General features: G+C 36.8%; 1 protein-coding gene across 1 annotated transcript in view; it reads right to left on the bottom strand.

Annotated features, from left to right (window-relative positions):
- Positions 1 to 25733, bottom strand: part of BMPR1B (bone morphogenetic protein receptor type 1B) — a 398407-nt gene that overhangs the window by 264875 nt on the left and 107799 nt on the right. The window contains exon 2 of the mRNA XM_017542431.2: positions 18582 to 18651. The gene's annotated coding sequence lies outside the window, so the exon portion shown is untranslated. The remainder of the gene's footprint in view (positions 1 to 18581; positions 18652 to 25733) is intronic.

Here is a 25733-nt window from a genome sequence, read left to right as displayed (position 1 = left end):
TTGTTTATTGATTGATTTTTGATAAACACCTTTTGTGAAGGAATTAAAACTACAGCAGTACAGAGGGAATATGCATGAGCTCTGGAGTTATACAAACCTCAATTTCAATCTTGTTTTCACTTTGCTAATTAGAGCATCCATTTCTTTATCTGAAACATAGAGATACTACAGAGTTGACGCAGGGCCTAGAAATGTTTGGCTCAGAAAACTGCCTATTATATACAGGATTAATTCTAGATATTTTATATTAAATATTATCACTGGAAAAAAATTTTAATCTCAGGCAAATTATGGTAAAAAGGTAGGAAGACAAAAAAAAAAAAAAGTATCACTACTGAAACTCCATTAAGTTTCCTTTTGGATAACACATTTGAAATATCACCATTGTAAAATTTACAATAAAAATTAATTAAGAGGCCTCTCTTGGATCCCCTGCAAGAGGCTCCTGGTACTGACATCCTAGTCCTCTTTATTATAAATTTCTGCCTGGTTCTTTGAGGCTCCAACATATATTTAAAATAAGAAAAATAAGACTCTTAAAACCTGTATTTCATTTAGAAAAACTATTGAAATTTAGTATTATGTACTACAAATTTTTAAATGTTTTAATACTGGTGTCTTGTTTTTCTGGTATAAGAAACAATAGTTTCCTTAGAATTATGATTTCCTTGGAGATACATCACTAGGATAAATCATGATATATTAGAAATATATCATTAATGGCATTTCTAACAATAAAATCTGATAAAACAGTCTCCTAATAATCGTAAAACAAAATATTTGAAATTGGGACTAGTCTAGAAAAGTCAGGTTATTGGATCACTTAGTTTATGGGTGCAAGCAAAAATTTACAGTCAGCCTTCCTCTGCCTCACAACCAGCTTCATGACTTACCAGCTTTGGACCAAGGTGCTATTTAATCTCTGCTTTAGTTTCCTTATCTATAAAATGATCAATATCAGCACCTACCTCTTATAATTGTGAAAAAATTAAATAATGTTTGAAAGGTGTTTAAAACTGTGCCTGGTGCATAGCAAGTGCTTTGAATTATTATATTGTTATTATTCATGCTATTACGAAAAATCATATGGTCCTTTAACATCTGCTTACTTCTACTGCCTACACAACAAAGATCTTTTACTATTTTCCTTTCCTCTCTTCTCCGATTTTTTTAATTGGCATTATCTCAGCTCTACTTTTGTTTTAGTCTTATATGCATATTTATTTATTTTAAAATACCATCAGTCCTTTTACTGATGTTTTTCTAGTAATGATTTGTATGGATACAGCTCATGTTCTAACAGATTCCTCAGGAAGTGCTGATAGAAAATTCCCTAAACTCTTATATGTTGAAAACTCCTTTTCTAAAGCTATGATAATTGAAAAATAGTTTGGATATAAAATTCTTGGTTGCCACTTTCTTTCACTGAGTATAATAAAAAATAATAACAACAACAAAACTGTTTGTTTCCTTGCATTGAATACGGTTTTGTGTATCTAATGCCAGTCTAATTATTTTGCCATTGTAGATGACATGTTCTTTTTGCCTGTTAGCCTTTAGAATTTTATAATCATTGTTGAAACAGGCTAAATCTCCAAGTTTATTGCTTGGAGTTAATATGTCCATGTAAGCTCTCTCAATGTGTAGAGATTCTGAGTTTTTTTCTATTTCTGAAAAATTTTCTTGGATTTTAGTTTTAAATATTGGTTTTGTGAATTACTGTTTTTCTTCTTCAGAGAGTCAAGTAATATTAAGTATTATTTCTCCATTGCCTGTCTTCCATTTCCACACTTTCTCTATGACCCATTTTGCTTCTTTGTGTCATTTGTATTTTCTTGGTCGTTTTCCTGTTTTTCTTAGATGCCTCTTATTAATTTTCATTTGAATCTATTCTCCCTTGGGTACTCTGAAATTTATCTTCATTTGTGAGGTGATTTTTTCATTTTAATGTATTTATTTACCAAGTTCAATATACTATTTTTTCATCTCTCCCTGCTCCTTTTTCTATTTGTTTTTAATTTTTAAATTTCTGATTAAAAGTAGTTTTCTTACACCTAAATGTTTGAGTATATTTAATTGTTTAGATTGCAGACACAGTTTTCTACTGCTTCCTGCTTTTTGTGGGAGGGGGGTTAAGGTGGTATTTCCCTCAGCTGATTTGTATGCAAATTCACAACCTGACCTTCTTCAATAGATTTGTATGAATTTTTATTTTCCTTTTGTTTATTTTGTGATGTGAGGATATTTTACAAAATTTCTAGTTTAAAGGCACCTTTTTCTGTCAATCTGGCAAATTCCAGGGTCAGCAAGATTTATTCTTTTACATGTGTATTTGTTTTAGTAGTGGGGGAGAAGGGTTACAAGTCCTCCAAGTTTGTGTTCGCCTTTGTTTTACGGCACCCTAATTTAACCCTTTTCCTTCTTTTCTCCTTTCCCATACATTGCCAAAGAACCACTCTTTGTTCCTTTTTACCTTCTCTCCCTCCCTGAAAAGCAATGCAATTGGAGGACTGTCCCCTAAAATTGTTAATTTGACCCTTTAAATAGCTCATACTTTGATATCTTTTCCCATAATCTTCATCCCATCTTCCCAGTTTCTTTTTCAGTATTTTCAGATTTAAAGTATATCTGACCTGTGTAGTGGTCTCTCCAAGTCTTCCTTAAGCTCCCTTGCCAGTGTCCCTTCTCTTCCTCCCCAAGTGATTCCCAGTCTGTGCGTGTATACTACAAAGCACTGCAACATGACAGGGAAGGGGCAGGAGTATAGAGGACTGCAGAACTTGCAGTTATTTTGTAGTGATGGCATTCTCTGTCTTCAAGTGATATTGAGTGTGTATTTTTGCATAGAAATGTATTAGTGGTAAATTAATTTCACATCCATATGGGAGATTTGAAGAGGTTACTTTACTACCAACTCTTCATTGTCCAGTTATCTGGAAGGTACATGGTCATTTTTAAAAACATGTTCCGTGTCTTTCAAAAGAATGTGTACTCAACAATTGTGTAGTATAATATACAACAGAAAGCCATTATATCAAATGCAGTATTTGTACAGCTCAACTTTCCAATATGCTTACAGATTTAGGACCTGCTCAGTCAATCAGTAACAGAGAACATTATGTTCAGATCATCTACTGAAAATTTGTTAAATTCTCTTTGTAATTCAGTTATTTTAGCTTTACAAAAAATTTAAACCAGACTTTAGATATAAATTATAAATTGTATCTTTCAGAATATTTTAATCTTTTTTTAAATTGCATTTTAGGTTTTGGGGTACATGTGAAGAACATGCAAGATTGTTGCATAGATACACACATGGCAGTGTTATTTGCTGCCTTCCTCCCCATCACCTGTATCTGGTATTTCTCCCCATACTATATTTCCCCAACTCCCCACCCCCACTGTCCATCCACTAGTTCCCCCGGACAGATCCCAGTGTGTGATGCTCCCCTCCCTGTGTCCATGTGTTCTCACTGTTCAACATCTAGCTATGAGTGAGAACATGCAGTGTTTGATTTTCTATTCTTGTGTCAGCTTGCTGAGAATGATGGTTTCCACGTTCATCCGTGTCCCTGCAAAGGACACGAACTCATCGTTTTTTATGGCTGCGTAGTATTCCATGGTGTATATGTGCCACATTTTCCCTGTCCAGTGTATCATCGATGGGCACTTGGGTTTGGTTCCAGGTCTTTGCTATTGTAAACAGTGCTGCAATGAACATTCATGTGCATGTGTCCTTATAGTAGAATGATTTATAATCCTTTGGATATATACCCAGTAATGGGACTGCTGGGTCAAATGGAATTTCTATTTCTAGGTCCTTGAGGAATCACCACACTGTCTTCCACAATGGTGGAACTAATTTACACTCCCACCAACAGTGTAAAAACGTTCCTATTTCTCCACATCCTCTCCAGCATCTGTTGTCTCCAGATTTTTTAATGATAGCCATTCTAACTGGTATGAGATGGTATCTCAGTGTAGTATTGATTTGCATGTCTCTAATGATCAGTGATGATGAGCATTTTTTCACATGTTTGTTGGCCTCATATATGTCTTCTTTTGTAAAGTGTCTGTTCATATCCTTCGCCCACTTTTGAATGGGGTTGTTTTTTTCTTGTAAATCTGTTTTAGTTCTTTGTAGACTCTGGGTATTAGCCCTTTGTCAGATGGGTAGATTGCAAAAATTTTTTCCCACTCTGTTGGTTGCCAGTTTACTCTAATGACTGTTTCTTTTGCTGTACAGAAGCTGTGGAGTTTGATTAGGTCCCATTTGTCTATTTTGGCTTTTGTTGTCAATGCTTTTGGTGTTTTGGTCATGAAGTCCTTGCCTATGCCTATGTCCTGAATGGTTTTGCCTAGATTTTCTTCTAGGGTTTTTATGGTATTAAATATTTTAATCTTTTATCAGATTGTAGTAATCTTTTTTATCTGTAGTAATGTTTTTTCATCTTAAAGTGTTATTTCTCACTATATCCAAGCTTTTGATTATTATTTGACAGATATATTATTTTCACCTGTTATTTTTAACTATTTTTAAATTTATGACTTAGGCACAGCACTTACAAACAGCATATACCTGGATTTTTGGCAATGCAGTGTAACAACATTTGTCTTTGAACTAAAAAAATGCAGTACCTTTACCTTTATTGTAATTAAAGATATATTTGAATTTAATCCTATTATCTTACTTTGTGTCCTTCATTTTTTCCACATTTACTAAGCTTCCTTTTGAAGGGAAAGTTTTGTTCCAAATACATCCTTTCACTGTGAATGCCACATTTCCAGGGTTGTGTTACCAGGACTCAGTCAGATCCAGTATTTTTCTGGATTCATGTATTCTTATTTCTTGCTTCTGTATATTTAGCTTAGTATCTCTTCAGGTCAGCAATATATTTTGCAATTATATCAAATAATTATATTGAGCTCTTTATATATATTTTTAAATTCTAAATGATTTTTTTCAAAATATTTATTCTGCCATTAATGCCAGCAATGGAATTCATGTTCTTTTTCTATATAAACTTAACATTTCCTTCAAAAACTACAAAGCAATCAGGCATTTTTGGCAAAATGTCTTTTCTTCCCTGAAGTCTGAAAACTGAAGTGTCTTCTGTGGTGAAATATGTTGGCACCAATGGCTGCAGTTAAAAAAAAAAAAAAAAAACAAGGATATTTGGTATTCTCTTACTATGGTTTTTAAAACAAATCAGAAGAGGAAAATGTGCAAACTCTACCATTCTATGCAAATTCTTAGAAACAGGCAGATACAGTTGTCAAATCTTTCTAAACCCCAATAATAATCATGTGCTAAATAAAGAAGCAACATTTTCAACTTGCTCCTTTTTACTTAGTCCTCTTCTCAGTGACTAGATGGAAAAGGCACTAATATCTGTTTATCTGTTTACTACTGCTGCAAAAGTAAGCTACCCTAAAACTCAGTGGCTCCAAACATTAATTTCTCATGAGTCTATGGGTCAAGATGGGAGGACCTTCAGGTCTCAGCTGTGTTCCCTCAAGCATGTGTAGTCAGGTACAGGTTGGTTAGCTGGCTCTGCTGATTTTGGCTGTTCTGTCTTATATATTTTTGGCCAGCTGGCTGATGGCTGGTCTGAGAGAGCCAGACTCAAGTAGAAGGACTTGGTTCTGCTCCACTTAGCTGCTCCCCTTCCACCAGGTGAACCTGCTCCTGTGCTCACAGCAGTGGCAGACTTTTAAGAGGAACAGAAGCAAGCAAGAGCTCTTAAGACCCAGGCTGGGAATTGGCACACCTCTACTTTAGCTGTATTCTATTGGCTAAAGCAAATCACAAAGCCAGCCCACATTCAAGAGCTGGGAAAAAAGACTTCTTAATAGGAACAACTACAAAGTCTTATTGCAAAAAGTGTTAGACACATGTGGAAGGGAAGTTTGGGGTCATTGTTGCATTTAGTCAACCATAATCTGTAATAATGAAATGTATGTTTACAGTTGATATTTTATAAGATGTCATCTTATTCATGTCTGGAAATTTTATTAACACCTAAATAAGGTTATGGGAAACTCTAAAACCTCCCTAGGGTGGTCGTAACTCTTATCCAATTTGAAGGTATAGCTCCTCCATTTAACTGACTTGAGGTCAGGTGTTTTTTGTTCTGTTTTGTTTTGTTTTTTGCTTTTTTTTTCTTTTTTTTGAGATGGAGTCTTGCTCTGTCTTCCAGGCTGGAGTGCAATGGCACAATCTTGGCTCACTACAACCTCCGCCTCCTGAGTTCAAGTGATTCTCTTGCCTCAGCCTCCCGAGTAACTGGGATTACAGGCACTTGCCACCATGCCTGGATAATTTTTTGTATTTTAAGTAAAGATAGGGTTTCACCATGCTAGCCAGGCTGGTCTTGAACTCCTGACCTCAAGTGATCTACCTTCCTCAGCCTCCTAAAGTGTTAGGATTATAGGCATGAGCCACCACACCTGGGCGAGGTAAGTTTTTATATGAAACTGGAACAGTAGGCAACTAATTAAGACTTTAACCTCAAGGGCACTGAAAATCTATTAAAGGCTTTCAATTGAGGAAGTTAGAGCAACATTTCTTTCGAGACCTTGGAAGGTCCACCCTGACTTCAAGGGAGACATTAGACTGGCTGAAGCAAATTGGAGACAAAAATATTACATATACTATCAAATCTCCCCTGCTTTAGTCATTGACAAGGTAAGACAAAACAATGTATGCTGAGTGCTTAGTGCAGAAGGCAGCTGTACCAAACAACACCGGAGGTGAAAGGCAAAATCACAATTTTCAGCTAAATATTATGTTTTCTCTACTCCTGTTCCCCAGTCCCAAGCTAAACTTTGATGGGGAGAATAAGGTTCGTTTCCAAGATAAGGCAAAGCTACACTTGTTCCCATATGAAAACATAAAATATATTTAGCGAAGGAATTGTTATCGCATCCTAGAACAGAAAAAAAAACACACAAGACTACCATGTTCCCTCTGCATGCTATGAAGAAAATATTCCTCTAAAGAAGGGAAGATAATTTTTTTAATTTAAAAAAATCCATGGAAAGATGTCATCCTCCTCAATCCTTAAATGGAAAAAAAAAAAAAAAAAAAGAGTGAGGGGAACAGTGGCATAGGAACCTTTTTCACGCCAGTATTTCCAAACAGAGTCCTAGACAGCTTTTCACACATTCTTGAGTTTGAAATCCAGAATCACAATCTTCTAGAGATGAAAGCTGGTATCTTCCAAAGCCTCACTAATTCAGTCAGGTGCATAGCCAGGGCTGACACACTGTCTTACCCTAAGTCTTTCCTTTCACTTATAAACCACTACAGGATATCTCAACCTGCTTTACAAAGATTATTTTTAGAGATAAAGGCAGCTTATCCATCAGTTGAAGTGAAACCAATAGCCTTATTTTATGGCTGAAGAAATAAAGTCCTAGAAATTTGTAAATATTAGGCCAGGCACTCACTCCTGTAATCCCAACACTTTGGGAGACCAAGGCAGGTCGATCACCTGAGGTCAGGAGCTGGAGATCAGCCTGGTCAATATGGTGAAACCCTGTCTCTACTAAAAATACAAAAATTAGCTCGCATGGTGGCATGCCTGTAATCCCAGCTACTTGGAGGCTGAGGGATAAGAGAGAATTGCTTAAGCCTGGGAAGCGGAAGTTGCAGTGGGCCGAGATCACACCACTGAACTCCAGCCTGGGCAATACAGCAAAACTCTGTCTCAAAAAAAAAAAAAAAAATCATTTTAATGGTCAGGAACAATAACTCATGCCTGTGATCCCAGCAGTTTGGGAGGCCAAGACAGGAGGACTGCTTGAGCACAGAAGTTCGAAACCAGCCTGGGCAACATTGTGCAATCCCAACTCTACAGAAAAACAGAACAAAATTACCCAGAAGTAGTGGTGTGCGCTTGCAGTCCCAGCTACTCAGGAGGCTGAGCTGGGAGGATTGCTACCCAGGAGGTCGAGGCTGCAGTGAGCTATGATTGCACCTCTGCATTCTAGTCTAGGTGTCAAAAGGAGACCTTGTTGCAAAATAAGTAAAATACAAAATAAACATATATCATTTTAATATTTTGTTTTTAAAGCATATTTGGTGTTCTGCCTTAAATTTTATAGAGATGAGTTAGAAGTACACTACTCTGAAATTCTGCCAATTCTTGAATGAGAACCAATCAAAGATTACATAATGTTTCAACTATAGGGCCATCCTGCTAGGAAAATTCTATTTTTTAGTAAATGAGAAACACACATCTATTTAGCAGCACATACATGTATTTTAAAAAGTCAAAAATTATGAATAAAATTATAATAATTTGTATTATTTTATCATTTTATATAAGATGTTCCATAAAAAAATATTTTGTTATGATAATCACTTAGATACTGGATGAATACCACAAATAACAAATCCATAGCTAATTAAATTGAAACTTACTCTAGGAATGCCAAACAATCCACATGGTTGGTATAACCACAGTATTTTCAATGTACACAGTTTTTTTAAGTGTCAAACTTCATATTAAAACCTGATTTTTCATTATGTAGTATAGTCATGCCCATATGCACACCAATTTAATGACACTAACATATGAGATATAGTTAGACATAATATTTTTCTATGTCTAATTCTATAATAATGGGGAAAAAAATTAAAGATTTCCTGGACCAAACAACAGGAAAAGAAAAATCACTGGATACTAGAAAAATAAGAATCAAATGTACTTTTATTTTTAATTATTTTTGAGACAGGGCCTCACTCTGTCACCCCAGCTGGAGTACAGTGGTGCTAATACAGCTCACCGTAGCCTCAGCTTCTGAGCTCAAAAGATCCTCCTGCCTCAGCCTCCTAAAGCAGCTGGGACAACAGGTGCACCTGTTGCACCCGGCTAATTTTTTATATTTTTTTTATAGAGAGAAGTCTAACCATGTTGCCCAGGCTGGTTTCAAATTTGTGGGCTCTAGCAATCTTCCAGCCTTGACTTCCCAAAGAATCAAATTTAAACATGCAAATAAATCCAAATGTTTTCCTTTATGCTTTCCATTAATACCTTAAACATCTTAAGAGTCTCTTATTCTGTTCTATTCTACCAGAAGCATGAGGCACTGCAAAAAAGCGTAAGATTTGCAATCATATGACCAGTTCAAATGCCAGCTCTACCATTTACTTGTGGGATTATCTTACATAGGTTACTTAATCTCACCTTGCCTTAGTTTCCTCATTTACAATCACTACCTGAGATTGTTAAGAAGAGTGAATGACAGAATAGATCCAGAAAAATACCACGTAATCCATCTATTTTTGCTATTTAAATTGTCATTTTTGGTTTTCTAAATCTGGAAACAAGAAGAAATTATAAGGAAAAATCTGTTAAACCTGAATATACAATGTGAAACTGCTATACTTCAATAAATTCATTAAAACAGAAGGTAAACGGTAGAAATATTTTATATAAATGACAAAGAGTTAATCATCTTAATTACATAAGGAGTTCATAGAAATCAATAATAAACTAAAACTATAATAGATAAATTGGCAAACACATGAACTGGGAACTCACAGAAGATGAAATACAAATGTCTAATAAGCATATCAGAAATTATTTAAAAAAAAAACAAAACAAAAAAAAAAACAGAACCTGTTAAATGAAATTTATGAGAGGCCACTGGTTTGGACTGAGCTTCTGTACTGGGCCCAATATACCAGACAAGCCCAAAATGGAGTCACTCAGAATGCAGTCATTATGTGACTGGGAGCCACATAATCCAGCTAAAGTTTGAAACGGGCCTGTTTTCGGAAAACTATTAGAAGATGCACAGCAGCCAACTGGGAGGAGCCTAGTTTACCTGGAGCCAGTGTAACAGGAAAGTACTCTCTGTTTTAATTCTGTAGGGAAAGTTACTTTAAAATGATCAATCCACTTTTCATTTTCTGTTTCTGCTTTCATCAGCCCTTTCCTGCGGATAAACCTAACCTCCTCTGCTCAGCTCCTGGGAGCATCTTTTCTAAATGTTTAGATGAGAAGCCACTGATTCTTGAATTACTAATAAAAACCTAGTATCTTTAAACTAAATTTGTTTCAATTTTGGCTTTTAACAAACCTTAGAAGGAACAAAGAATGGCATATTAAAACAATGGAAACCAGTCCCCTCTACGCTCCTGAAACATATATTAGTCATACAGTATTCCTGAAAGTGATTTTGCAATATGCTTATAGAGCCTTTAAAAATGTTCTCATCCCTTGATCGAAGTATTCCACTGTCAGGAATATACCCTAGAAATAAAACCTGAACATTGTGCAAGATGGTACAGCCATTAAAATTGTTTTTTAGAAGACCATTCATCAATATAGGCAATATAATTCCAATTTAAATGCTTACATACACACACATGCACATGCGTGCACGCACACACACAGAAAATATAAAAGTGCTGATATTGAGGTGGTGTTAATTACTTTTACTTTTTGCTACCACATCTGTCTAATAAGCATAGATTTTCACTAACAAAAATACTGTTTTAGCTGGGCGCAGTGGCTCATGCCTATAATCCCAGCACTTTGGGAGGCCAAGATCACAACACTGCACTCCAGCCTGCGTGACACTATGTCTCAAAAAAAAGGAATAAAGGGATTCAGGGGAAGATGGCTGAAAGGAAGCTTCTCCAGAATGCAGCTACCACGAAGTGAGACTGAACCAGAGCGATATCCCCATCTCCGAGCAAGGTACCAGTTTTGTTTTAAAGGGACTGGTTGAACCGCAGGATTAACCCCAAAAAAAGGCAACGAAAGCAGCCCAAAGCCGCCCAGCTGAGGCAAAGTAGGGCACTGCCCCCCCCCCCCGGAAAGTCTATGAGGCACGGAGGAACGGGGGGCATCACCTCTTTGGTTCTCTGAATCAGACACAGCAATTCACTCCAAGACTTCGGCAGCACACAGACTAGGAAAACGCCACCTTGCTGAGAACCACCCGGAGTCACAGACCCCGGCGACAGCCCAGGCTGGCAGCCCCGGGCCAGACTGGTGCCTTGTTAGCGCAGACCAGGGCAGAGATTTGGACTGATACCGAGAAAGCTTGTGAAAACGAACTGCCCGTCCCACAGAAGGGAAAGTTGAATGCGGGGAGGGGGATGCTACCAGACAGGCCCGACATCCACAAAATCCAGCAACTGGAGTCCCTCTCCTGGCAGAGTTTCGCAGTTAATGCATCCTCCACCCGGGAACAGCAGGCTCGGCAGAGCAAAAGAGCCCGCCATTGGGAAGGCGGGGCTCACCCCAGCGGTACTGAAACCAGGCGAAGAATAAACAGCAGCCTAGCTGAGACCGAGGCAGCCCAGCAGCGCCTCCACAGGCAGACGACGACAGACTGTCTCAAGTGGCACACTGACACCTGTCTTTAAAAAAAAAAAAGCCTCATACAGGAGAAAGAACCCCAACTTTAACAGAAAGGACGTACACTCAGAGAAGATGGGAAGAAACCAGCACAAAAAGGACGAAAACATCAAAGTCCAGAACGCCTCTCCTCCCCAAAGAGATCACGACTCACCAGCATGGCAACAGAGCAGGTCACAAAACGATTTTCACGAACTGACAGAAGCAGGCTTCAGAAGATGGATAATAGCAAACTTTTCTGAGCTAAAAGAACATATTTCAACCCAATGCAAAGAAACTAAGAACACTGAAAAAAGATTAGATGAAATGCTAACTAGAATAACCAGCCTAGAGAAGAACATAAATGACTTGATGGAGTTGAAAAATACAGCACAAGAACTTGGTGAAGCATACACAAGTTTCAATAGCTGTATCGATCAAGCAGAAGAAAAGATATGAGAGATAGAAGATCAACTCAACAAAATAAAAAGAGAAGGCAAGAAAAGAGAAAAAAGAGTGAAGAGAAATGAACTCAGCCTCCAAGAAATATGGGATTATGTGAAAAGACCTAATCTACACTTGATTGGTGTACCTGAAGAGGACTGGGAAAATGAATCCAAGCTGGAAAACACTTTTCAAAATATTATCCAGAGAATGTCCCCAACCTAGCAAAGCAGGCCAACATTCAAATACAGGAAATACAAAGAACACCACAGAGACCTCCTCGAGAAGAGCAACCCCAAGGCACATAATCATCAGATTCACCAGGGCTGAAATGAAGGAAAAAATGCTAAGTGCAGCCAGAGAGAAAGTTCGGGTCACCCACAAAGGAAAGCCCATCGGACTCATAGCAGATCTCTCAGCAGAAACCCTACAAGCCAGAGGAGAGTGGGGACCAATATTCAACATCCTTAAAGAAAAGAACTTTCAACCCAGAATCTCATATCTAGCCAAACTAAGCTTTTTAAGTGAAGGAGAAATGAAATCCTTTACAGACAAGCAATTACTGAGAGATTTCATCGCCACCAGACCTGCCCTACAAGAGCTCCTGAAGGAAGCACTAAACACAGAAAAAAAACATGAAGTACCAGCCACTGCAAGAATGAACCAACTGGTAAAGACCAACAACGCAATGAGGAAACTGTGTTGACCAACAGGCAAAACAACCAGCAACAAAATGGCCAGATCAGATTCACACAAAACAATATTAACCTTAAATGTAAATGGCCTAAATGCCAAAATCAAAAGACAAAGACTGGCAAACTGGGTAAAAAGTCAAAACCCATCAGTGCTCTGTATTCAGGAGAACCATCTCACATGCAAATACACACACAGACTCAAAATAAAGGGATAGAAGAAGATCTACCAAGCAAATGCAGAGCAATAACAAAGCAAGGGTTGCAATTTTAGTCTCACATAAAGTTGACTTTAAACCAACAAAGATCAGAAGAGACGAAGAAGGACACTACTATGGTGAAAGGATCAATATAACAAGAACTAACTTTCCCAAATATATACGCACCCATTACAGGAGCACCCAGACACATAAAGCAAGTTCTAAATCACCTACAAAGAAACTTCGACTCCTGCACAATAACAGTGGGAGACTTTAACACTCCACTGTCAACATTAGACAGATCAACGGGACAGAAAATCAACAAGGATATACAGGACTTGAACAAAAACTGGAACGAGCAGACCTAATAGACATCTACAGAACTCTCCACCCCACAGCCACAGAATACACATTCTTCTCAGAACTACATCCCGCTTACTCTAACATTGACCACATAATTGGAAGTAAATCACTCCTCAGCAAATGCAAAAAAGCAGAAATCTTAACAGTCTCTCAGACCACAGTGCAATCAAATTAGATCTCAGGATTAAGAAACTAACTCAAAACCGCACAACTTCATGGAAACTGAATAACTGGCTCCTGAATGTTGACTGTATAAACAATGAAATGAAGGCAGAAATAAAGATATTCTTTGAAAAAAATGAGAACGAGGACACAACATACCAGAATATCTGGGACACATTTAAAGCAGTGTCTACAGGGAAATTTATAGCAATAAATGCCCAAATGAGAAACGAGGAAAGATCTAAAATTGACACTCTATTGTCAAAATGGAAAAAGCTAGAGGAGCAAGATCAAAACAACTCAAAAGCTAGCAGAAGAAAAGAAATAACTAAGATCAGAACAGAAATGAAGGAGATAGACACACAAAAAACCCTTCAAAAAATCAATAAATCCAGGAGCTGGTTTTTCAAAAAGATCAACAAAATAGACAGACCGCTATCCAGATTATCAAAAAAGAAAAGAGAGAAGAATCAAATGGATGCAATAAAAAATGATAAAGGGGATATCACCACCAATCCCACAGAAATACAAAACTACCATCAGAGATTACTATAAATGAATATATGCACATAAACCAGTAAATCTGGAAGAAATGGATAAATTCATGGACACTTGCACCCTCCCAAGTCTAAACCAGGAAGAAGCTGAAACTTTGAACAGACCAATAACAAGGGCTAAAGTTGAGGCAGCAATTAACAGCCTACCAACCAAAATAAGTCCACGTCCAGACAGGTTCACAGCAAATTCTACCAGACATACAAAGATAAGCTGGTACCAATCATTCTGAAACTATTCCAAACAATACAAAAAGAAGAAATCCTCCCCAACTCATTTTATGACACCAACATCATTCTGACACCAAAATCTGGCAGAGACACAACAAAAAAAGAAAACTTCAGGCCAATCTCCATGATGAACACAGATGCAAAAAATCTTCAATAAAATACTGGCAAACAGATTGCAACAGCATATCAAAAAGCTTATCCATCATGATCAAGTAGGCTTCATCCCGGGGATGCAAGGCTGGTTCAACATACACAAGTCCATAAATGTAATCCACCGCATAAACAGAACCAAAGATAAAAACCACGTGATTATCTCAATTGATGCAGAGAAGGCCTTTGACAGAATTCAACAGCCTTTATGCTAAAACCTCTCAATAAACTAAGTATTGATGGAACCTGTCACAAAATAATAAAAGCTATTTACAACAAACCCACTGCCAATATCATTCTGAATGGGCAAAAACTGGAAGTATTCCCTTTGAAATCTGGCACTAGACAAGGATGCCCTCTGTCTTCACTCTTATTCAATATAGTATTGGAAGTTCTAGCCAGAGCAATCAGGCAAGAAAAAGAAATAAAGGGTAAACAATTAGGAAAGGAAGAAGTCAAATTGTCTCTATTTGCAGATGACATGAATGCATATTTAGAAGACCCCATTGTCTCAGCCCAATTCTCCTTAAGATGATAAGCAACTTCAGCAAAGTCTCAGCATACAAAATCAATGTGCAGAAATCACAAGCATTCCTATACACCAATAATAGACTTAAAGAGAGCCAAATCAAGAGTGAACTCCCATTCACAATTGCTACAAGAAGAATAAAATACCTAGTAATACAACTAACAAAGGAAGTAAAGGACCTCTTCAAGGAGAACTACAAACCACTGCTCAAGGAAATAAGAGAGGGCACAAACAGATGTAAAAACATTCCATGCTCATGGTTAGGAAGAATCAGTATCATGAAAATGGCCATACTACCCAAAGTAATTTATAGATTTAATGCTATCCCCATCAAACTACCAATGACCTTCTTCACAGAACTGGAAAAAAACACTTTAAACTTCTTATAGAACCCAAAAAGGGCCCTCATAGCCAAGACAATTCTGAGAAAAAAGAACAAAGCAGGCAGCATCATACTGCCAGACTTCAAGCTATACTACAAGGCAACAATAATCAAAATAGCATGGTAGTGGTATCAAAACAGAGACATAGACCAGTGGAACAGAACAGAGGCCTCTGGAGCAACACAACACATCTACAACCATCTGATCTTTGACAAACCTGACAAAAAGCAACGGGGAAAGGATCCCCTGTTTAATAAATGGTGTTGGGAAAGATGGCTAGCAATGTGCAGAAAGCAGAAACTGGACCCCTTCCTGACACCTTACACTAAAATTAACTCCAGATGGATTAAGGACTTAAACATAAGACATAACATCATAAAAACTCTGGAAGAAAACCTAGGCAGAACCATCCAGGACATAGGCATAGGCAAGGACTTCATGACTAAATCACCAAAAGCAGTGGCAACAAAAACCAGAATAGACAAATCGGATCTAATTAAACTCCAGAGCTTCTGTACAGCAAAAGAAACAATCATTAGAGCAAACTGGCAACTGACAGAATGGGAAGAAAATTTTGCAATCTACCCATCTAATAAAAGGCTAATATCCAGAATCTACAAAGAACTGAAAGATTCACAAGAAAAAAACAAACCCATCCAAAAGTGGGCAAAGGATATTAACAGACACTTTTCAAAAGAAGACACATATAAAGCCAACAAACATATGAAAAAATGTTCATCATCACTGGTCAGTAGAGAAATGTAAATCAAAACCACATTGAGATACCATCTCACACCAGTTAGAATGGCGACATTAAAAAATCTGGAGACAACAGATGCTGGGGAGGATGTGGAGAAGTAGGATCACTTTTACACTGTTGGTGGGAGTGTAAATTAGTTCAATCATTGTGGAAAACAGTGTGGCGATTCCTCAAGAATCTAGAAACAGAAATTCCATTTGACCCAGCAATCCCATTACAGGGTACATACCAAAAGGACTATAAATCGTTCTATTACAAAGACACATGCACATGCATGTTCATCACGGCACTGTTTACAACAGCAAAGACCTGGAACCAATCCAAATGCCCATCAATGATAGACTAGACAAAGAAAATGTGGCACATATATATCATGGAATACTATGCAGCCATAAAAAATAATGAGTTTGTGTCCTTGGTAGGGACATGGATGAACCTAGAAACCATCATACTCAGCAAACTGACACAAGAACAGAAAATCAAACACCGCATGTTCTCACCCATAGGCAGGGTATTGAACAATAAGAACACTTGGACACAAAGAGGGGAGCATCACACACTGGGGTCCGTTGGGAGGGTACTAAGGGAGGGAGGGTGGGGGAGGGATATTGTCAAGAGAAATGTCAGGTATAAGTGATGGGGGAATGGTGGCAAAAAACCACCTTGCCAGGAATGTACCTATGCAACGATCTTGCATGATCTGCACATGTACCCCAGAATCTATAGTACAATACATTTTTTTTAAAAAAATACTGTTTTAATTATTCTATTATATATACTTCTAGATAATATATAAAATGAATTTCAATATATTTGATAGTTGATAATATTATACCTCTAGACAATATATAGAATGAGTTTCAATATATTTGATAGCTGATATCTCTGGAAAAATACATATACATTTAAGTTTCTACCTTTTTTGGCCTCACTTTCTTACAGTTTAAAAACTTAATTGACATGCTGAGCCATTTCCACTGTTCTGATAAATCTTCAGAAAACCAGGTATCATTTTATAATTCATACTGGGGGTAGGGGATGAAGAATCTAGATTAATCTAAATTAATCCTGAAATTCATTTCTAGAGAAATGTGCCTACAGGCACCCGCTTGCTTTCTCTTTGCAGGGCCTAGTGCACAGGCAATGGTTTTCTCTGCTTTCTGATTTGTTTCAGTTCACTGACTAATAAGAAATGGCAACCCTGAGGCCAATCCATTTGACTGGTTCTCTAAACCCAACCCAACTCCTGGTCAAAGGCCCCTTTTCTTTGGGGTTAAATTCTGATCCCACCAATAACTGAAAGGATGACTCAAAAATGAACAAAACCTTTTCCAAACCCCTCACCCTGGTACCATAGAAGGTTCCTGATGCCCTGCCCCATATCCCAGATGCTAACCTTTGGAAAGAGACAGCAACCCAAATCAAGACCTATTATTTCTAGCTTACTCCCCAACCATCTCTCCCCATGAAGAATATTCTATGATTCTGATTCTCAAATCAATATGAGAGTTTAAGCACAGTGGAATAATATGTGGCCCAATTGAAGCTTACTATGCTGAACATGTAGCCTCACAATGCTTAACCAGGGAGAAAAAAATATATCGTATTTTATACCCGCCAAGGGAGTAATACTTACACTTGTGAAAGTATTACAAGTACATTATTTCTGCATTCTTAATTAAAACTATGCTACCATCTTTTAATCTGGTTATTTTTAAGAAAGCAATGAAATAGTTTATAAATATACAAAAGTAACTTTCTGAAAACCACTGAGTAGATTTACAAGGATTTAAAGTGTAATAAAATTGTGATAGAGTTCACTGGAATAAAGTCAAACCCATTAAAAAAGTGTTAACATTTATTCATCCTACATTTGTTCATGTGTTATTAGAAAAGATATATTCAAAATAAAGCACATCTTTCCATCATTATTATGAACCAGTTCAAATTGTTCAAACAGTATTATAGCTTTTCAGTATAGCATCGAAGTAAAGATCAGGAGGTCTCAACGTAATTCCAACTCTACCACTTACTATCTACGTAATCCTGGGCAATTTTCTTCATTTTCCAATGCTTCAGTTTTAACATCTATAAAATGGGAATACTCACAGAACAGTTTTCACAGACTGTTGAAGAACAAACTGAATTCATTTAAAGCATTCATAATGACATCTGAACACTGTAGCACACTATAAAAATAGCTACACAGAGGAGCAAATGATTAGAAAAGTCTCCAAGTTAACATTCACTAATATATGTGGGTCAGAGGTGGGGCCTCCGTGTTCACATCACCTGTTCCACATTTGCCCTCTAAAATCAGTGACACCAACTAGAACTATCAGCATGAAAATTATAATGGATAGATTTGCTTTAAAATGGCATAATTTTGCAATCTAGTTTGTATTAACCTGAAAAATGTTATCATGATGATATCGGCAATGGTTAAAAGATTACCAAGTGTGTAAATGTTTGAGGAACAGACTAAGTGTGTAAGCCAACATTTCAAATGAAAAGCACAAGTTACTTTCTCATTATAGAACAAATCCACATTCACTTTGTCATGTTGATTTACACCAATTTCCTTATCTTATGTGTTTTTGCTGATAACTAAAGGAACAATTGTAGATTCCAGTCATCTTATAAAATATATTATCTTTCTGTTAACTTCAGCATACCACAAAGTCAGAATGTCAAACAGCAATAAGGATGCCTACCAAACATCCTAAATTCTTTAATAATTATTATGACCTTACCTTTATCAACAAGGCATGAAATGACCTTCCTTTCCTTTCACATCTAAGGAAGAATAGGCTGAACTCCACCCTGTCAACAAAGAGACAAAAACTGAGTTACTATTTGTGGCTTGAGAAAGGCTTCTTATTATTTACCAGTTCAAAGGCAGAATCATGGTAATACATAATGGAACTGGGGGGGGGGGGGGAAGTACAGTTCTTCCTACATTTGCTCATTTGTTATTATTAATAGAAAAGATATACCAAAAATAAAGCACATATTCCCGTGATTATTATGAACCAGTTCAACATATGAAAATAGTATTACAGGTTTTCATTACAGCACTGCACTGAAGATCAGGAGCACCTCAGAGTTCTAACTTTTGGTGTAATTTCTAACGAAGTTCTTAGGGCTGGGCGCAGGGGCTCACGCCTGTAATCCCAGCACTTTGGGAGGCCAAGGTGGGCAGATTACCTGAGCTCACGAGTTTGAGACCAGCCTCAGCAATACGGTGAAACCCCATCTCTACTAAAATACAAAATATTAGCTGGGTGTGGCAGGGTGCTCCTGTAGTCCCAGCTACTCAACAGGCTGACGCAGGAGAATTGCTTGAACCCAGGAGGTAGAGGTTAGAGGGAGCCGAGATCGCACCACTCCACTCCAGCCTATTTTTACTGTAGCACCTCAAAGTTCTAATGTTTAAGCCCCAGCTTATGAATAAGAGAAAATATAATACTCCATATAATAGAATTACAGACATCATATGAAATTTCTCTAGGATCTTTCCAAAAAGAAGCAAATACTAAGTCTTAGCAGACTTACAGTTTCTGGACATTACTTAGTTCAAGGATTTTTATACTTAAATGATAGCCACAGATTTTTTTTTTTTTTTTTTTTTTAGATGGTGTCTCACTCTGTTGCCTAGGCTGGAGTGCAGTGGCATGATCTCAGCTCACTGCAACCTCCACCTCCTGGGTTCAAGCAATTCTCCTGTCTCAGCCTTCCAAGCAGCTGGGACTACAGGCACACACCACTACGCCTCACTAATTTTTGTATTTTTAGTGGAGACGGGTACCATCATATTGGTCAAGCTGGTCTTGAACTCCTGACCTCAGGTGATCTACCCACCTCAGCCTTCCAAAGTGCTGAGATTATAGGCATGAGCCACTGGCGCCCAGCCAGTAGCCACATATTTTAAGAGTAAATATATAAACTGGAATTTCATCTATAACATTTTTCTAATCAAGTTTATTTACTTGCTTAAAAACAGGAAGCAAAAAAATTAGATTTCTATTGCCTTTCGTTAGTATTCACATCACCAACATTCTCTTCTAGTAAAATGTATAAATCACAATTAGATTTTAATTAGATATCAAATGTTTTTCTCTATTTTATGTGCTCCATGATTTCCATATTTTCCAAAACATAAAAGAGACACAAGCTTAAAGGAGAAAATTAAAAACAGTATGGCTGTGTGTTCAAATTAAGGTCATAAATAAGATTATAGCAACACTTTTCATTCTAAAAATAGAATTACTATGTGATCCAGCAATTCTACTTTTGGGTATATATCCAAAAGAACTGAAAGCAGGATCTCAAAGAGATATATGCACACCCATGTTCATAACAGTATTATTCACAACAGCCAAAAGTTGAAAACAACCAAAATGTCCACTGAAGAATGATTAGATAAAACAAAATGTGTCTGTGTGTGCGCGCGTGCGCGCGCACACACACACACACACACACACACAGGAAATATTATTTAGCCTTAAAAATGAAGGAAATCCTGTCCCATGCTACAACATGGATGAACCTTGAAGACGTCATACTAAGCAAAATAAGCCAGTCACTAAAAGACAAACACTGTATGATTCCACTTACATGAGGTATCTAAAGTACTCAAACTCATACAAACAGAAAGTATGAGGGTGGCTGCCAGGGACTTGAAGAAAAGAACATGGGGTTTATGGTTTAATGCAGAGTTTCAGGTCTGCAAAATCAAAAAGTTCTGGGAATCTGTTGTGAATATACTTAACACCACTGAACTGTACACTTAAAAATGGATAAGACAGTAAATTTCATGTTACATGTTGTCTACTGTAATTCTTTAAATGCATTAGGACTTTAACATACAAGAAGGTACAAGTGAGAATTCATGGCCTTGAAGTATGGATAAGATTTATAAGAGCAGAAATAGAGATGGAAAGTCCAGGTAGAAGATTCAGTCCACAAAAAGCTACCTCCAAATGATGAAGGAAAACAGCAAAAAATCAGGTAAACAGCCACCTAATAGAAGAGTAACTCAGATAAAACTAGAAAGACAGGCTGAGGGTCATTTAGTAAGGTGGTCAGTACTTAAGGAATAGTATCCAAAATGACAGAACAAGTAAAGCTCTGTCCATGTGGACCAGAGATGAGAGGAAGTACTCAGGAACACCTGTTAGAAGTTTTGCTCAATGCTGACCCAGGAAGTTCGGTTTATAGTTAAAAAAAAAATAATTATTATATATATATATATATATATATATATATATATCAAGTATTTCTAGATATAGTCCAGGCACATTAGGCAAATGTGAAGTTGTACTTGGAGACCCTACAGACAGTTGAATCAGTTGGGTTTCCAATAAATAAAGGCATATCCTCGAAAACCTTCCAAACCCAGTATGATTACACTACCTTCAAATTGTATCAAACTGAAATTTCTTCACTCTAAAACTTCCTAGGTACAGTGATCACCTTGTACATCTTTCACATCTAAAGTTCAGTTTTATAATTACAGCTTATGTAAGTAATTGCAAAACAAATGATCACCTTTTATTGATGAATATTTACATGGGGATATATTAAACACTTGAAATTGGTTGTTTATTTTTGAGACAGGGACTAGCTCAGTCACCCAGGTTGGAGTACAGCGGCACAGGCTCAAGCTTTCCGCCCACCTCAGCCTCCCATGTAGCTGGGACTACAGGCACGCTCTACTGTCGTCCAGCATTTTTGATACTAAAAGAGAAACCTTAAATATCACACAAAGCCAGCAGATTCATATAAAGCAGATTCTTATAAAGGATGGAGACAAATTTCTAATTTCTCATCTGAAAAGTAAGGTTTAAAAACTCATGCTTCTACTTTAACCAAAAGTTGGGATTTCAAAATTTGTATTTCAAACAAATACTTGTGACCCGTCACTAATTATGTACTATTGATAGGGGCTTTTATATTCTATTGCTTCTGAGTTTAAAAAATGATTTTGAAAAATATTTTTATGTGTTTAGAGGGTACTTAAAATCAGTTTAGATTTGAAAGCTTTGTCTACAAATGTTTACATTTATTTTTATTTAAATTATCACTTTTCCTGAATTTCTAAGCCATATTCTAGGGCTTTGCCTTCAAAGCTATAAAGCTAAAGATTTTAAAAGTGCCTTGTCAGGTCACAGAGGATGTCAGGGGGCCAGCAAAAGAAAGCAGATCTCACTGCCTGGATGTCAATTTTCTAGCTCCTGGGCACTGGCTCACAAGAGCAGCACAGCTTAAAATGATTATAAAGATAGCATTAAGACAATTAAACAAATTACCTGGAATCAAGAGTACTTAAAACCTATTCCTAACCTGAATAAAAGGTACAACCTCAGAAATTGAGGTAAATTATAGAAAAGTGTTACAACATGAGTAAGTACATTCATTTGTTTTCCTCTTGCAATTTATAATTTTTTAAGCATTCTAGAATCAAACCTTGGAGTATTTCAGCAATGCAAACAAACTAAGGAAGGCCTAAAGTATTTCAGTAATGCATCAACACTCAAAATAGCTTGTATATATAGGTAGTAAACTAAGTTGTTGAAATTTTGACTATTCAGTATCCTTACTGGAGCAATCAAACTTTTTCTGTATGTGTTTACCTTGTATTATCTTTTAAAATAATGGAATTTTGAAGATCTTATTCTACAGCATGAAATTATAAGTGAACAATATAACTAATCATTAAATTCTGGAGTCCAAAAAATTCTAAAGAGGACTCTGACGTAAAATTTTTTCTTTTCAAAACAAAAATCCATGGAATATGTGGGGGGAGGGGATCTAGACTTCCTTCCTTCTTAGAAAGGGTGTTTAAAAGAATAACAAGAGTACTTCATAAATCAAGAAACATGACATTGACAAAATATTAACAACCTTGAAGGTGTAAAATATATAAAATTATGAAATGCATGTAAAGCCTTAAAATAGCAGAAAAGATTAGTAACAGTTCTATGTTCCAAACGTATCCGTATTTTTACCATACCAAGACTAATACTTTACAAAGGATGTACACATTAGCTTATTTAATCCTCATAATAAGCATACAGTACGTTACATATAGCAGAATGCAAAGCAGCCAAGAACCAGGTCTTGGAGTCAGAGAGTTCTTGGGTATGAATTCTAGCTTTATGTTACTGGCTGTGTGACCTTGGGCAAGCTGCTTAACTTCTCTAACCCCTGGTTTTCTCATCTGTAAAAGTGGGATAATGCTACCTCCAATTTACTACAAGAATTAAATAAAATAATGCACACAAGGCATTTAACAAAGTACCTCTTACCCCCCCCCCACCCGCCGCCAAAAAAATCATCATCATTTACAAGTGTCTGTAACTCCATAAACAACACAGTGCACCTGAGAACTTGGGATGTTCAGCTCCTCACCTAAGGCTATTTCCACAGCTCCATAATTGTTTAAGAGCCTACCAAAAGACGTCTTCCAACACTAACGTGGGAAACTCCAAGCTGTGAGTCAGAATAACCTTCTTGGTAACATCTTTGCTTCCAGAGTGAAGCCGGAATATAGTGCAAGACAAACAATTATCAATTTATTGTGCTAACAGAGGCTAATTTTTGCTGACGACTATCAAACCCACAGATAAACCCCACCATAAGCAAAACTTTCAGGTTAGGTCTAACATTAAATGGTGGAATACTAAATCATGTCTTATTACTCCCAATTCTTCATTTTCTAAGGCATAATGAAATGAGCAAGAGAACTGAGGGAAATAAAAGCTAAGGACTCTATTAATCCAAAACTTGCACTGATAACTTAGAGCTGACAGTTTCTATTATAGCACTAATTCCGTAACTATCACACAGCAAATAGCATAACCAAGTAAAGATGTGGTAAAACTCGTGCTGGCTCTCACCCACACGCGCTCTTGCGCTCGCTCTCGCACGTGCTCACTCGCTCTCGCTCGCTCTCTCTCTCTCTCTCCCCCCTCCCCCTCCTTCCCTCCTTTCTTTCTCTCTCTTTCATTAAAACATTTCAAAAAATCTTGGCAAGAAATAGAGAGAAAGGGAAGTCAATTCACTGAGAGCTTCACTAGCAAGACACTCCACAGACACAGTGATTAAGAGCTAGTGTGTGACTATGAAGGTCCTTGGGAGCCAAAAACCTATTCTTCAAGAGTGCATTCCAAGTTTAGTGCAAGAAAATCACAAAAACAAGCCCAAATACGGCACTAAGTTCACACTGCAAGAGCCCCTGTAACATGACTTTTATCCAAAAGTTTAAACACAAAATTTAGTTAAGAATGATTAGAGTTTATAAAAATAGAATTTTAAAAGGCCGTTTAGAACATGAAGATAAATTTCTTTTCCTTAAAACCTTCTTTGCAACTTCTCTAATATAACTTTGTAAACCTACTGACTACATAGATTTTCAACCGTGTTACCCATAGAGCTTACTAAATATCCCTTGAACGTACTACTAATAATGTATTTAACCTAAAACATATTTGTTATGCTGTACACAAATATTCAAATATTGACCAGGTCTCAAGGGAGAAAGTGACGCCTCTGCTTCTTACAACCATTTGGCTTTACATCTTTAGAAAATATTAAGGCCAAACATACACAAAACATGAGCCATTTTATAAAAACTAATTTTTTTTAAAGAAATGCTTACATGATCTCAGGGAAAATAACAAACTAAAATATTATAGATAATAAAAAGTATGCATACTTAGAAATGCATTCACATTTTATTTTATAATGAACAGGAGTATTTCAAATTCAAATAGTTCTTTCGAACCCATTTAACATGGATGGAACATACCTCTAATTCAGTCAAACCCAAAAGAAAAAGAAATAGTGTTTGGTTAAAGTATAGTCCATATGCAAAGCTGAATAATTGAAGATACATGTTATCTGAATAGCATAAATATTTAGACAGAGTAGCTCAGATGAAAGAGCTGGCCATATAGACTTAAAAGTCTACATTTGATCACTTAAGAGAAGCCTCAAAGAAAAAAGAAAAAGGTATTTCAGCATGTGATCTGGAAGAAATTTTAGCATCACAGGAAATATGTGACTTTCTCTGGTGCTTAGTAAAATAAAGGAAAAAGGTTTTAAAGAAAAAGAAGTGTAAAATTGTTTTCATACAATATATGAATAATGATTCTAGAATTTAAAAGCCTCATGGAGGTTTTATCTTTGATACTGCAGAAAGAGTAAAACAAAATTCACAAATTACCTGGCAAGTAGAAATACAAATTATTATTCTTCCTTTGAAACAAAGAGCGAGAGAGAGCGAGAGAGAGAGCGAGAGAGAGAGCGAGAGAGAGCGAGAGTGAGAGAGAGAGAGAGAGAGAGAGGGAGAGAGAGACAGAATTTAATTCCAACAAATCATGGAGGTTTTTTCCATTCTAAAAAGAAGGTTCTAGAAAAATTAAGAAACAGTTTTTGATTGTTTAAGCCCTGTCCTCAGAGCACTCTAACATTTAACTGTTGAATGAAGACTCCATGGAGACACATACTACCAAGTAAATAAGCAATGCCATAGAAGAAATTAGTGGTTACGGAAGAAATAAAGCTATAGCATTCAAGCCTTCATGCTATAGTCTACCAAACTGGGAATACTTGAGATAAAATATATGTTATAAAGTGACCAGATGAACACAGATACTCATCCTCCTATGCAACACCTTTGATTAATAAGTCAAATGTGTTATGCTAAATTCAAACATTTATTTTCATGTTCTAAGAATATTTTCACCCTGCTATTCACAGCCCCAAGCACTGGTATTTGCCTTCCCTTTGCCTGGGATGGCCCTTCCCTCAGATCCAACTGTCCAATCCTGCTCATCCTTCAACACTGGAAACAATGGACACTTATCGGTCCCTTCCAAGGAAATATGATTTCATTTGGT

Source organism: Cebus imitator, unplaced genomic scaffold, assembly GCF_001604975.1.
Source record: "Cebus imitator isolate Cc_AM_T3 unplaced genomic scaffold, Cebus_imitator-1.0 Scaffold144, whole genome shotgun sequence".
Classification (NCBI taxonomy): Eukaryota; Metazoa; Chordata; class Mammalia; order Primates; family Cebidae; genus Cebus; species Cebus imitator.
This window is presented reverse-complemented; position numbering and strand designations above follow the sequence as displayed.